Genomic DNA, 16,404 nt, shown 5'->3' with positions numbered 1-16,404 from the left:
TGAGGAGCTTTTAAAACATACCAAAACCTGAGCCTCACAACCTAAATCAACATTCTCTAGAGACAGAGAGAGGGCATCAGTATTTATTAAAAGCTTCCTAGGTGATCCTAATGTGAACGCAGGTTTTAAAAGCACCAATTCAGGCCGGGCACAGTAGCTCACGGCTGTAATCCTAGCAATCAGGGAGGCTGAGACAGGAGTATCGCTCAAGGTCAGAAGTTGAAAAGCAGCCTGAGCAAGAGTGAGAACTCGTCTCAAGTAAAAAAAAAATAAGAAATTAATTGGCCAACTAAAAATAAATAGAAAAAATTAGCTGGGCAGGTTGACACATGCCTGTAGTCCTAGCTACTGGGGAGGCAGAGGCAAGAGGATCAGTTGACCCCAGGAGGTTGAGGCTGCTGTCAGCTAGGCTGACGCCACGGCACTCCAGCCTGGGCACAGAGACTATATCTTTTTTTTTTTTTTTTTTTTTTTTGAGACAGAGTCTCACTTTGTTGCCTAGGCTAGAGTGAGTGCCGTGGCGTCAGCCTAGTTCACAGCAACCTCAGACTCCTGGGCTCAAGCGATCCTTCTGTCTCAGCCTCCCAAGTAGCTGGGACTACAGGCATGAGCCACCATGCCCGGCTGATTTTTTTATATATATATATATTAGTTGGCCAATTAATTTTTTTCTATTTTTATGGTAGAGACGGGGTCTCGCTCAGGCTGGTTTTGAACTCCTGACCTTTAGCAATCCGCCCGCCTCGGCCTCCCAGAGAGCTAGGATTACAGGCGTGAGCCACCGCGCCCGGCCCGAGACTATATCTTAATAAATGCATAAATAGGCGCCGCCGGAGAAAATCAAGATGGTGGACGAGAAACACCACTAGACAGAGTGTCTCTGCAGAAAAGACAGACTCTAGCAGAAATTAGAAGAAAGAAGCAAGACGACAAACATACAACGGACAAGGGTAGGAAGGAGGAGTACCTGAGACAACAGGAGACACCACAGGAGGAGGTCGCAGAGAAGAACTGGAGGGGGTAACGACAGAGCAGTCGGGAGACCAGCGGGAAGGGTAGGTGGTTCAGAGGTTTCCTCTCCCCTGCATCCCAGACTGCTGGTGGGCACCCCAGCGAGTATGAGACCTACAGACACCAGCCCAGAGACGCCCGCCGCCAGTGAGTGGTAAGCCAGTAGCGGACACAGCAACAGGATCTCAACTCCCTGGGGAACCCCCCTGTGCACAGACCCGAGCCACATGGCAGGCGCCTTTTACCTCATTCTCCCCTCCGGCGACCCACCCACGGCTGCCAAGAGGGACAGTATAGCCGCCAGCCGGACAAACCTCCAGGGAAAGGGACCTTCCCTTTAGGGGCCCTACAGGTGACTAAGGGAACTCAGACTGTGAGCTCCCTACCCGCCAGCCCTCCCAGTTGCTGCTGAAACGTGAACCCAGGAGAACGGGGCAGACACTGAGGCTGAGAGACACAGACCCAGTGTGGGCTCCCCATGGACGAATTGGGACTGGCACTGCTCTCCCTGGTGGGGATATAGTTTGAACTCTGGGGCCCAGCAGTCAGACCTGCAGACCAGATCCCGTGCACCCAGGTCTCGCATTGCCCGGGGCACAGAAGGGATATTTGTGAACAGCCTACTGAGGTGAGTGTGTCTTCAGGGGCAGAACAGCATCCTAGGGGGCAACTCTCCTCCCAAAGGGAGGCCGTGCGCCCAGCTCAGGAGGCGTTCCTGTGCAGGGAACCTCCCCGCCGGCATCACAGTCCGGGGAGGCCTGGTGGCGTGTGGTCTGGCCTGCTGGCAGAGGCCCAGGAGTAGCCGTGGAGTTGGGAGGGTGGAAAGAAGCGAGGCCCGCTCCAGACTACGGGTCTGAGACAGCCCCACCCCACACACAGACTTTCTGACTGAGCTGGACCATTCCAGCCCCTCCTTGAGAGTTTTTCCCAGAGCAGAGAACAGAACTTTGACCCCTTCAAACGGCATTGGTGGTGCCTGAGGGCAGGCTTACCAAACCGAGCTGCGCCCAGACTCTCTCCTAGACCAGCCCTCACTGAGGGGGAGAAAAGGACACACCTGGAAGTCCCAGGGCCCCACCCACCACCTGAGGCACTAGAGTGCCTCTCCACAGGAACAAGAGCTGATAACAGGACACAAAAACAACAGCGTAGCCTGTTCCTCCAAGCAAGCGCCACCTACTGACAGGGAGGGCATCCTGCACACCCTTTTCACCACAACCACTGACTCATTATACAAGGAGTGGTTGAATGGCACCCACAGACACCACCTATCGGCTCAGAAACTATACAAGGTGTGTGAATACGCAAACAAAAACCTAAAGGAAAGAAACAACATCTGATCGACATGGGAGGAAATCAGAGAAGGAACTCCAGAAATATAAAGAACCAAACAAAAAACACACCCACAAAGAGGAGCACCAGCCCCCTAGAAAGGGACACCAACCAAAATCAGGCAAACAAAATGACAGAAGAGGAATATCGAATGTGGATCATCAGAAACTTCAATGACATGCAAGAACAACTCAATAATCAACACAAAGAAACCACAAAAAGCCTCCAGGACCTAGAACAAAAGTTCACTAAAGATATAGACACAATGAACAAAAGTTTAACCGAATTCCTGGAAATGAAGAATCAATTCAGGGAACTACAAAATACACTGGAAAGTCTCAACAACAGGGTAGATCAAACAGAAGAAAGAATCTCAGAGCTTGAAGATAACACCCTCCAATAAAATAAATCAGTCACAGAGATAGAGCAGAGAAACAAGAGAAAAGAGCAAAGCCTACAAGAGATGTGGGATTATGTGAAGAAACCTAATTTGAGGGTCATAGGGTTACCAGAAGGGGAAGAAGACAACAATCAAGGCTTGGACAAGCTATTTGAAGATATAATAGAGGAAAATTTCCCAGGCCTTGCTCAAAATCTTGATATACAAATTCAAGAAGCTCAGAGGACCCCTGGGAGATGCAATGAAAACAGGAAAACATCACGACATGCAGTCATCCGACTGACCAAAACATCAACTACAGAGGCTCTTCTAAGAGCTATAAGACGAAAGAAGCAAGTAACATACAAGGGAAAGCCAATTCGAATAACACGAGACTTCTCTACTGAGACTTTACAAGCAAGGAGAGACTGGGGCTCCATTCTCACTCTTCTGAAACAAAATAATGCTCAATAATGTTCCACTGACGACACAAAACAGATCCTCCAAACAGAAAATTAATAAAGAAATAATGGACTCAAACAAAACTCTGGAACAATTGTGTCTAACTGACACTTACAGGACATTCTACCCAAAATCCACTGAAGATACGTTCTTCTCATCAGCTAATGGGACATTCTCTAAGATTGACCATAACCTAGGACAAAAAGTAAACCTCAGAAAATTTTAAAAAATAGAAATCATACCATGTATCTTCTCAGATTACAGTGGAATAAAAGTAGAAATCAACCCTAACAGAAACTCACATTTCTGAACAAAAACGTGGAAATTAAACAACCTCCTACTAAATGATTACTTCATGAATGAAGAAATCAAGATGGAAATAAAAAAGTTCTATGAAGAAAATGACAATGGAGAGACAAGTTATCAAATCCTCTGGGACACAGCTAAAGCAGTTCTGAGAGGAAAGTTTATCTCCATAAATGCCTATAACCCAAAGTCAAAAAGATCACAAATAGACAATCTAATGAAACGACTCAAAGAGCTGGAAAAAGAAGAACAGACCAACCCCAAACCCAACAGAAGAAGTGAAATCAACAAGATCAAATCAGAACTAAACGAAATTGAAAACAGGGAAGCTATTCAGAAGATTAATAAAACAAAAAGTTGGTTCTTTGAAAAAGTAAACAAAATTGATACGCCATTGGCTAAGCTAATGAAAAGCAGAAAAGAGAAATCTCTAAAAAGCTCCATCAGGAACAAAAAAGGAGATATCACAACTGATGCCAAAGAGGTACAAGATATAATTTATGAATACTACAAAAATCTTTATGCACACAAACTGGAAAATGTGGAGGAAATGGACAAATTTCTAGAAACACGCAGCCTCTCTAGGCTCAAGCAGGAAGAGAAATAGATTCCCTGAACAGACCAATCTCAAGAGATGAAATAGAATCGGCAATTAAAAATCTCCCTAAAAAGAAAAGGCCCAGTCCAGATGGTTTCACACCCGAATTTTACCACACTTACAAAGAAGACCTAGTATCTATCTTGCAGAAACTATTCCACAACATCGAGAAGAACGGAAACCTCCCCGACACCTTTTATGAAGCAAATATTACTCTGATACGAAAACCAGGAAAGGATGCAACAAAAAAAGAAAACTACAGACCAATATCCCTAATGAATATAGATGCAAAAATTTTCAACAAAATCTTAGCTAACCGAATCCAGACGCTTATCAAAAAAATAATCCATCACGACCAAGTGGGTCTCATCCTAGGGATGCAGGGATGGTTCAACACACGTAAATCTATAAATGCAATTCACCACATAAACAGAAGCAAAAACAAAGACCACATGATCCTTTCAATAGATGCAGAAAAAGCTTTTGACAAAATTCAGCACCCTTTCATGATACGAACACTTAATAAAACAGGCATAGAAGGAACATACCTAAAAATGATACAAGCCATATATGACAGACCCATAGCCAACATCATACTGAATGGGGAAAAACTGAAAGCATTCCCACTTAGAACTGGAACCAGACAAGGCTGCCCACTATCTCCACTTCTATTCAACATAGTGCTAGAAATCCTGGCTACAGCAATCAGACAGGAAAATGGAATTAAAGGTATCCAAATAGGGGCAGAAGAGATCAAACTTTCACTGTTTGCTGATGATATGATATTATAGTTAGAAAACCCCAAAGATTCAACCAAGAAACTCCTGGAACTGATAAAAGAATTTAGTAAAATCTCAGGATACAAAATCAATACACAGAAATCAGAGGCATTCATACACGCCAACAACAATCTAATTGAGAACCAAATCGAAGACTTAATTCCCTTCACAATAGCAACTAAGAAATTAAAGTACCTAGGAATATACTTAACCAAGGACGTAAAAGACCTCTACAGGGAGAACTATGAAACACTGAGGAAGGAAATAGCAGAGGATGTAAACAGATAGAAATCCATACCGTGCTCGTGGATCGGCAGACTCAACATCATTAAAATGTCTATACTACCCAAACTGATCTACAGATTCAATGCAACACCTATTAAAATCCCATCAGCATTCTTCACAGATACAGAAAAAATAATGTTACGCTTCATATGGAAACAAAGAAGACCCCGAATATCAAAAGCAATTCTAGGCAACAAAAACAAAATGGGAGGTATTAATATGCCAGATATCAAACTATACTACAAAGCTGTAGTAATTAAATCAATCTGGTATTGGCACAAACATAGGAATATTGACCAGTGGAACAGATGTGAGAATCCTGATATAAAACCATCCTCATATAGCCATCTAAGCTTTGACAAAGCAGACAAAAACATACGCTGGGGAAAAGAATCCCTTTTCAATAAATGGTGCTGGGAAAACTGGATAGCCACCTGTAGAAGGCTAAATCTGGACCCACACCTTTCACCTCTCACAAAAATCAACTCACGCTGGATAACAGACTTAAACCTAAGGTATGAAACTATTAGAATTCTAGAGGAAAAAGTTGGAAACGCTCTCCTAGACATCGGCCTAGGCAAAGAGGTTATGAAGAAGTCCCCAAAGACCATCACAACAGCAACAAAAATAAATAAATGGGACATAATCAAACTAAAAAGCCTCTGCACAACCAAAGAAACGTCATGAAAGTAAACAGACAACCTACAGAATGGGAGAAAATGTTTGCATCCTACGTATCTGATAAGGGGCTGATAACTAGAATATACTTAGAACTCATGAAAATCAGCAAGAAAAAAATCAAATAACCCTATCAAAAAGTGGGCAAAGGACTTGAACAGAAATTTTTCTAAAGAAGACAGAATAATGTCCGACAAACATATGAAAAAATGCTCAACATCTCTAATCATCAGGGAGATGCAAATCAAAACCACAATGAGATTATCACTTAACTCCAGTGAGAATAGCCTTTATCAAAAAGTCTCCAAACAATAAATGCTGGCGTGGATGCGGAGAGAGAGGAACACTCCTACACTGCTGGTGGGACTGCAAACTAGTTCAACCTCTGTGGAAAGCAATATGGAGATACCTTAAAGCGATACAAGTGAATCTTCCATTTGATCCAGCAATCCCATTGCTGGGCATCTACCCAAATGATCCAATGACACTCTACAAAAAAGACACCTGCACTTGAATGTTTATAGCGGCACAATTCACAATTGCAAGGCTGTGGAAATAGCCCAAGTGCCCATCAATCCAAGAATGGATTAATAAAATGTGGTATATGTATACCATGGAGTACTATTCAGCTCTAAGAAACAACGGTGATATAGCACATCTTATATTTTCCTGGTTAGAGCTGGAACCCATACTACTTACTAAGTGAAGTATCCCAAGAATGGAAAAATGAAAGAATGTCTAGAAACTGAAGACACTGATATTTCAGAGACATAACTTTCCCAGTATGATATAAAGTAAATTGAAGAATTATACTGCTCACAAAAGAGAAAGAAAATCTATACAAAACTATTAAGTCTTATCTTACAGAATCAAACTTTCTGGCAGAGATAATCACCATAGAAATTTTTAATTGAATAGAGCATGATTTCTAAACATCAATAAGACTTTACAAACTTCCATTTATTAGTGAATTAAAACAAATTTAAAAGTGGACTTCATATGAAGAAGGTGGGCTCTAAATACACAGTTTAATTTGGATCCTTCACAAAGTTTATGATTGTCATTACTGTGCATATGTGTTTGTTTTTATGGGAAAAGTCACAGGCATCAGAGATGAGAGGAACCAACCCTCCCCCTGAGCTGAACTGCAGAAGCTCTGGGACTCTCTACATTCCTCCTGACACAATATTAGTAAATATTTGAAAGATGAGGAACAAGGAAAGAACAAGCAGTAGAGGATTAGCAGGGCTTCTGAAGGAGAAACTCCTTCAGAGTACCAACAGTGGGCAAAGGGCCCTGCACTCCAATACCATTTCTTTCTGCTCCTCCCAGATGCACCCACATCTGTGTTACTATAGACACTGGTATCTTCTCTCTTTCCTTCCATGACCCTACTGAGTCACTGGCCCTCGTTATTCTGGGACATCATGAATATGTAGGTTTAAGACCTGAGGCATTCTGTTGATAGGCATTGTGGAACCAAGTTCTTCTGAAATATTGGCAACTATGGCTAGCAGTGAAGTTTACTGAGTGGCAGAAGGAAGAATGACATCATTTGAAGCAGTCATTTACCTTCAGTATTGATCAAATATTTTAAGTAGTGGTGGTTTCTTTTTGTATATTTTTGCTGCTCTATATTATATTCCCTCATGCTACCATCAAGAAGAAATATGACAAGTGAGCCTAAGAGTCACAGAATCTTCAAAGAAGGCACATCATATAATGTGCCTTGGTCAAGTTTCACCAGCAAGCACATGAAAACTGGTATCCTAGTCTTTTCTCCAATATGCAAGTTCAGACTGGTTAAGCCAGTTTCCAAGGACACACTAGTACTAAGTGAAAGCCAGCCTTAAACTTTGATCTTTTAATTCCAAATGCTATGTATGCCCTGCCACACTAAAAGACATAGGAAATTTCCTCTGATTTTAAGTAGCAATACATCCTAAATTTTATGACATACTAACTATAAAAATGTCCAATTAAAAGAAATTTCTGCATTGTCCAGAAAGGCCATACTCAGGGAATAAACTGACATTACAGAAGGGGGAAATAGAAAATAGTTATCCTCTTTTCTAATTTTCATAAATTAAATAGAAATACACACGGGAAAATACATTGTCACCAGTCTCATTCACAACCTACTTTTTTGTATACTTTGAATGCAATCTCTTTGGCAACCAAATCTATACAAAACATTCTTTCATCTGCATCTTCCTTTAACAATCTAGTGCTGTGATACTTCTTGTTTGCAAACTTTAATGTCAAAACAAATCACATGAGAATCCTGTTAAAATGCAGATTCTGAGTCAGTATGGTTACAATGGTAAGATTCTGTATTTCTAATAAAAACCTAGGGGATATTATAGTACAGCCTTGATTAGCAAGGGTCTAGTGCAGTGCTGTGTTGTCGTATAGAAATAATGCAAGTAATTTATATTATTTTAAGTTTCTTAGTAGCCACATTAATAAAACTTTTAAAAACAGGTAAAAATTAACTTTCATAATATATTTTATTTAACTCAATATATCCAAACCATTGTCAGTTCAACATGTAATCAATACTTTAAAATTAATGAGATATTTTACATTGTTTTTTCATACTAAATCTTTGAAACCCAGCTTGAGTTTTCCACATCTTAATTCAGAATAGCAACATCCCAAGGGCTCAATAATCACATATGACTAGTTGCTACCGTACTGAACCAAGCAGGTCTAGTAGATTGAATTTTATTTTTTTTTCTTTTTTTTTTCTTTATTTTCCTGACTTTATTGTGGATAGATTGAATTTTAGCTACTCTGTACCTCTAGCTTGCTTAGAATGTTTAAATGGTTCAAAATTTATCGTTAGCAAATACATAAAGTTTATCCTTAATCTGTGATATCAGTGGAATAAAAGAGTATTTGTTTCTTTTTTACATTTTCCTTTATCCTGGCAATCCGTGACTGAGTGCTTAAGTACAGAAGGACACGGTAAGAACGGCTTGTTATTTCGGACTACAGGAAACAAAAGCTGGAAGGCTGGGTTACAGCAGCAATGATAGTGGAAAAAGAGAAAGTGAACATACTTCTAAGACATAATCTTGGCGCAAGATTTAAGGGGAAAAGTAGAAAAGATACCTGCTTACTTTTATGCATACAGACTTTTTATTGACCTTTTTAAAAATCTAAAATAAAGATTTGGTTTACACACCAATTTAAATATCAAACGTTCATTTTTTAAAAAATAGCTGAAGAAGCAAAAGATAGCTGATCCACAACAAAACACAGAGTAATTCAATTCTGTCAAAGACAGGCAAACGGGTTACTATATGCCAAGATTTCCCAAAGAACATTAAGCAATTAAGATGAATGAGATCTATAATGCTTTCCAGAAACAAAGTTTCAGGCAAAGAATGAATTAGCTAGGCATCTGCCCATATATGTCACTTAAAACAAATCACATTTGGGCACTATCTTAAAGTTAAAAGAACAATAACAGAAAATGCAGGGTAGAAATAAAAAGATGCCAACTCATTTGCTGCCTTTCATCTTCAGTACTAAAGAGTTGATAGACTTCATGAGGACAGTGAAGTAATGAAATACAAACCAAGAAACAGCTGATTCAACTGCACTTAGACAGAAAAGTGGTAAAGACAACAAATGTTAGTGCCAGTTTTCTATTCACTACGGTCATCCACACTCTGCCCTAATTGCATAACTCTCAGAATTAAATTAGAATATATGGCAAGAGATTCAAATTTTATAAGGCTGTAAGTCCTGCATTCAGATTGTAAAATCTCTACAACAGAATGGTTATGTACTAAAATCTTACTAATTCAAACCAATGACAGTGAAAAAAGGGACCCACGACCTGCATTTATTGAAGTTTAAATACCAGCCATAAGAGTTTTATCAGCAAAAACAGCAGAGTGAGTACTTCTGAAAATTCTCTCCTTCACTTTCTCAAAATCCAGGAAATTAATTAAAAGCATGAAGCAATCTATACAGCACTTTTTCCAAGAAAAACAAATGAATCTCAGTATGAATACCAAGTTTAGTGGCATTTTAAACTTGCCTTTTCCCTCCCTACTTTGCAGCTCCACAGTAGCCTTGAAAACCAAAAACCCATAATCCCACTGAAAACCAGCAGCCTGGCAACCACCAGAGGACCTGAAGCTCCTTCAAAGCCTCATTCCCAGAGAGGTGTTACTGTATTAACCTATCTGGCGGGGTTCCCTAGAATACCCTTCTTGTAGGGCTGTCTTTATTTGACCGGACTCAGAGCTTGGCTAGAACAAAAAATCTTTTCCTTAGGGGCATTTGTCAAAAATATTTAGAGGCAATTGTTTAACTTTGTAGCTGCCTGAAACAGATGGCAGATAGCAGCAGGACAAATAATAGACTAAGGTAAGATCTTAAAAGAACCAACTGAGGAATGACATGCCCATAGGGGCTTTCAAAAGTTTAGACATATTCCAGAAAATCTAAAAGGCTCTTCACATGCAAAAGGCTGTGTGCATGCTCAAGACTTTGTACATGCTGAGGAAAGATCTGAGAATTCTGACATGGAGACTATGTACAAGAAGTGAAGGTTAAGCAGAATTGTCAACTGTCTGGATAACTATTAAAGGAATGTACCAACACACACAAAGAACCTCTCGGCAAAAACTGGGAAATGGACTGGTTCTAGGAGTTTAAGTAAATCTCTGTATAATCATTAGGTGACCACTAAGCTATTCAAGCAGAGACTTCTGTGGCCACAAAGATTACAGACTTTATAGAAATACCACTGAAAAATCACCTAACAAATAAACAAGAGCAACAACAAACAAGAACAACAAAGAACCTGAAGCAGAATCTGATTTCCAGAGTTGCCACCATATTATATTACATAAAATGTCTGGTTTCCAACAACAAAAATGTAATTATGCAAAGAAACCGGTAAGTATGGCCTATACATAGGAGAAAAACAATTGGTAGAAACTATCCCTAAGGAAGCCCAGATGTTGGTCTATTAGGCAAAGGCTTTAAATCAGCTATTTTAAATATGTTCAAAGAACTAAAGGAAACCATCTCTAAAACACTAAATAAAGTATGAGAATGATGCCTCACCAAATAGAGAATATCAATAAAGAGATAAGAACCAAATAGAAATTCAGAATTGAAAAGTTCAATTACCAAAACAAAAAATTCACTAGAAGGTCTCAACAACAAATCTGAGAAAGCAGAAGATTCAGCAAATGAGAAGATAGGTCAACCGAGATTTTCCAGTCTGCAGACCAGAAAAAAGAAAAATGAAGAAAATTGAACAGAGCCTAAAGAACAGTGGGACACCATCAAGCATAGCAGTACCCATATGAGAGTACTAAAAGGAGAGGACAGGACCAGAAACAGTATTTGAAGAAATAATGGCCAAAAATTTTACATATTTGACAAAAAGCATGAAGCTACACATCCAAGCTCAACAAACTCCAAGTAAGATAAACTCAAAAAGATCCATACCTACACATATTATTTTATTTCAGAACATTTTGGGGGTACAAATATTTCTAGTTACATGGATCGCTTTTCTTAGGCTTGAGTCAGGATTATAAGTGTGCCTATCATCCAGATAGTGTTCTTTGTACACATCAGGTAGGTTTTTGCCCATCCCCTCCTTGCTCCTCCCACCTGCTTCATTTCCACTGAGTTTTATTTCTCTCTGTGCACATGTGTGTCCATTGGTTAGTTCTAATTTAACAACAAGTACATGTTTGTTTTTCCATTCTTTAGATAATTCACTTAGGATAATGGTCTCCAGTTCCATACACATCATTCCAAAAGGCATCCTTCTTTGTGGCTGAGTAGTATTCCATAGCATACACATACCACATTTTGTTCAACAACTCATGAACTAATGGGCACTGGGTTGATTCCACATCTTTGCAATTGTGATTTGGGTTTCAATAAACATTCCAGTGCAGGTGTCTTTTTGATAAAATGACTTATTTCAATTGGGGTAAATACCCAGTAGTGATCAAAATGGATCAAATTGTTGGTATATTTTTAGTTCCTTGAGGAATCTCTATACTGTTTTCCATAGAGGCTGTACCAATTTGTAGTCCTACCAACAGTGTATAAGTGTACCTTTCACTCTGCATCCACACCAGCATCTATTGTTTTTGAACTTTTTAATAAATCCCATTTTAACTCGGGTATGGTGATATCTCATTGTGGTTTTAATTTACATTTCCCTGATGATTAGTGACCTTGACCATTTTTTCATGTGTTTACTGACCATTTGCCTATCTTCTTTTGAAAAGCTTCTGTTCATGTCTTTTGCCCAATTATTAATGGCTTTTTTTTTCTTGCTGATTTACTTGAGTTCTTTGTGGACTTTGTTATTAGCACTTTATCGAAGTACAGCTTGCAAATATTTTCTCCCATTCTATAGGCTATTTGCTCTGTTGATTATTTTTCTTTTTTTTTTTTTTTTTTGAGACAGAGTCTCACTTTGTTGCCCAGGCTAGAGTGAGTGCCGTGGCGTCAGCCTAGCTCACAGCAACCTCAAACTCCTGGGCTCAAGTGATCCTACTGCCTCAGCCTCTCGAGTAGCTGGGACTACAGGCATGCGCCACCATGCCTGGCTAATTTTTTCTATATATATTAGTTGGCCAATTAATTTCTTTCTATTTATAGTAGAGACGGGGTCTTGCTCTTGCTCAGGCTAGTTTCAAACTCCTGACCTTGAGCAATCCGCCCATCTTGGCCTCCCAGAGTGCTAGGATTACAGGCGTGAGCCACCACGCCCAACCACATCTTTTTCTAATTCTAGGTGTTTTGTACAGCATGAGCCACCTCGCCCGGCCTTATTTCTTTAGCTGTGCAGAAGCTTTTTAATTTAATCAAGTCCCATTTATTTATTTTTATCACTGCTGTGACTGTCATTGGGGTCTTCTTCATAAATTCTTTGCCTGGGCTGACATCTAGAAGAGTTTTTCTAGTATTTTCTTCTAGAATTTTTATAGCTTCATGCTTTACATTTAAGTCTTTTATTCATCTTGAATTAATTTTTTTGTGTGTGGTGAGAGAGATAGATCCTATTTCATTCTTTTGCATTGGACTACACAATTCTCCCACCACCATTTATCAAATAAGGCTTCTTTTTCCCAGTGTATATTGTTATCTGGTTTGTCAAAGATGAGTTGGCTGTAAGTGGAACGTTTTATGTATGAGATCTCTGTTCTGTTCCATTGGTCTATGTCTGTATTTTTGTGCCAATACCAGGATGTTTTGGTTACTATACTTATAGTATAGTTTGAAATCTTGTAATGTGATCCCTCCAGATTTGTTCTTTTTTTCTTTTTAACCCAAAGAAACAGATTTATTCTTTTTGCTTAAGATTGCTTTGGCTATTCAGGTATTATTCTGGTTCCAAACAAAATATAGAATTATTTTATCTAGATCTGTTAATATGATGTTGGTATTTTGATGGGGATTGCATTGAATCTGTAAGTCACTTTGGGTAGTACAGACATTTTAACAATGTTGATTCTACCAATCTATGAGCATGATATGTTTTTCCATTTGTGTCACCTGTGATTTCTTCCTTCAGTGTTTCATAGTTCTCTTTGTAGAGATTGTTCGCTTCCTTGGTCAAGTATATTCTTAAGTATTTTATTTTCTTTGTGGCTATTGTGAATGGTATTGAGTCTTTGATTTCACTCTCAGCTTGACTGTTCTTGGTGTATAGGAATGCTATTTGATTTGTGAACATTGATTTTGTAACCTGAGACTTTGCTGAATTTATTTACCAATTCCAGGAGTCTCTCAGTGAAGTCTTTGGGGCTTTCTGGATATAAGATCATATTGTCAGCAAAAAGCGGTACTTTAGGCCAGGCATGGTGGCTCACACCTGTAATCATAGTACTCTGGGAGGCCAAGGCAGGAGGATCACTTGAGGTAAGGAGTTCCAGACCAGCCTGACCAACGAGACCCCTCTCTACTAAAAATAGAAGGAAAGTACCCAGGCAACTAAAAATAGAAAAAAAAAAAATTAGCCAGTAATGGTGGCACATGTCTGTAGTCCCAACTACTCAGGAGGTTGAGGCAGGAGGATCACTCGAGCTCAGGAGTTTGAGGTTGCTGCGAGCTAGGCTGACACCATAGCACTCCAGCCCAGGCAACAGAGCAAGACTCTGTTTTAAAAAAAAAAAAAAAAAAAACAATACTTTAACCTCCTCTTTCCCAATTTGGATACCCTTTATTTCTTTCTCTTGCCTGACTTCTCTGACTAGGACTTCCAGCACTATGTTGAATAGACGTGGTAACAGTAGGCACCCTTCTCTTGTTCTAGTTCTTACTGAGAATGCTTTCAACTTTTCCCCATTCTGTATAATGCACCTAGACACATTATAATCAAACTGTCCAAAGATAAAGAAGCAAGAAAGATGCAACACTTCACATACAAAGGAACTTCTGTAAGATTAACAGCTGATTTCTGATCAGAAACGATGAAGACCAAAAGGCAACAGAACGACATAGTCAAAGTGTTAAAAGAAAAAGATTGTTAACACCAAGATGTCTACAACCACCAAAGCTATGCTCCAAAAATGAAGAAATTAAGACATTCCCAGATAAACAGAAACTAATGGAATTTGTATTTAGCAAATCTGATCTACAAGAATACTAAAGGGAGTCCTTCAGGCTAAAATGAAAGAACATTTGACTGTAATGATAATGCAGAAGAAGAAATAAGGAGTATGAGTAAAGCTAATTATATAGGTAAGTATGAAAGACAATATAATTGTATTTTTGTTTACATTTTATTTTTCTATTTTTTTTTTAATCGAACCACTTGTATTGACAATTTTTCTATTTTTCTTCTAATTTAAAAGAACTGCATAAAGCAAATTATAAATCTGTGTGGATAGGCACACAATATACAAAGAGTAATTTGTATGAAATAACAGCATAAGGGAGATAAAAAAGAGTTATGCAGGAACCAAGTTTTTATATACTATTGAAATTAAATTTGTATTAATCCAAATTAGACCGTTACAAACTAAAACGCTAATTGTTAATTATATTCTCCAGAGCAACCACTAACAAAACAACTCAAAAAATATAGTAAAATACAAGACAAGGAAATTAAGATGCTGCACTAGAAAATACCTAAAAGAATGCCATAATGGAAGAAGAGAGGAACAAAAAAGACATAAGATGCAAAGAAAGCATAGCAAAATGGCAGAGATAAATCCTATCTTATCAATTATTATGCTAAATGTACATGTATAAATACTCTAATTAAACATTCTATTGGCAGAATGCTTTTTAAAAAAAAATATGATCCAATTATATGTTTTCTACAAGAAACACACTTTATAAAAATACAGATGGGTCGAAAGTAAACGGATGAAAACGATATTCCATGCAAACAGTACCAAAAAGAGAGTTGAAATGACTATAATATCTAATAAGACTTTAAGAAAACAATTGTTACTAGATACAAACATTTTATAGATACATTTTATAATGAGAAAAAAGTCAATCTTTCAACAAGATAAGACAATTACAAACATACATACACATAACGACAGAGTTTCATGATGTAAAACAGGCAGAACTGAGACAATGCAACAATAATAGAGATTTCAATATCTCACTTTCAATAATGGATAAAACAATTAAAAGATCAACATGGAACAGATTGGAACAATGACTGGAACAACAGATTGGAACAACGACTGGAACAACATTGTAAGTCAACCTTACCTAAAAACAACCTTACCTGTTGGATATTTCACCCAACAGAATATACATTCTTCTCAATTGCACATGGAACATTCTCCAGGAAAGAATATATGTTAGCCCATAAAACAAGTCTTGATAAATTTAAATGGATTAAAATGACATAACTTATGCTCTCTAAACATAATGGAATAAAACTTGAAATAAATAACAATAGGAGAATTGAAAAATATACAAGTGGAAATTAAACACATTTGTAAATTAACAGGTCAAAAAAGAATTCAGAAAAGGAATTAGAAAACACATTGAGATAAATGAAAACACAATAAGTAACAGACCATAAGTAACCACCATAAGTAACAGAATGTAACAAAAACAGTGCTTAGAGAAAATTTATAGCTATAAACGCTATACTGTAAAAAGTAGAACAATTTCAAACTAATAACTTGAGTTTACACACTAAAAAAGAACTAAACAAACCCAAAGCAAGCAGACAGAAATAGTTAAGATACTAGAGCAGAAATAGAGAACAGAAAAAACATAAGAAAAAAACTCAACAAACCAAAAGTTAGTCCTTTAAAAAGATAACAAAATTGATAAACCTTTAGCTAATACTGAAAATAAACTCTGTTAAGTTATACATGTAATTTTATTTAGTGATCACAGCCACCTATGAAAGCATATTTGGCTATGCCCAATTCACACAAAAATAAAGTAAGGTTATAAGTTAGTTGTTACATCATTTACCAAAGAAACAGGAACTAGAGAAATCAAAATTTAAGTGCCATGTTTTTTGATATTAATATAATGTTGTACTGCCTGGACGAGTTTTGGGATTTACAAAAATCTCAAGTATATTTTTAAAA

The 16,404-nt window shown here is 38.1% G+C and overlaps 1 protein-coding gene across 5 annotated transcripts in view; it reads right to left on the bottom strand.

The window, feature by feature from the left end:
- ARHGAP32 (Rho GTPase activating protein 32) overlaps positions 1-16,404 on the bottom strand; it is a 319,968-nt gene that overhangs the window by 235,695 nt on the left and 67,869 nt on the right. The gene's annotated exons all lie outside the window — the stretch shown is intronic.

The sequence above is a fragment of the Microcebus murinus genome, chromosome 4, assembly GCF_040939455.1.
Source record: "Microcebus murinus isolate Inina chromosome 4, M.murinus_Inina_mat1.0, whole genome shotgun sequence".
Classification (NCBI taxonomy): Eukaryota; Metazoa; Chordata; class Mammalia; order Primates; family Cheirogaleidae; genus Microcebus; species Microcebus murinus.
This window is presented reverse-complemented; position numbering and strand designations above follow the sequence as displayed.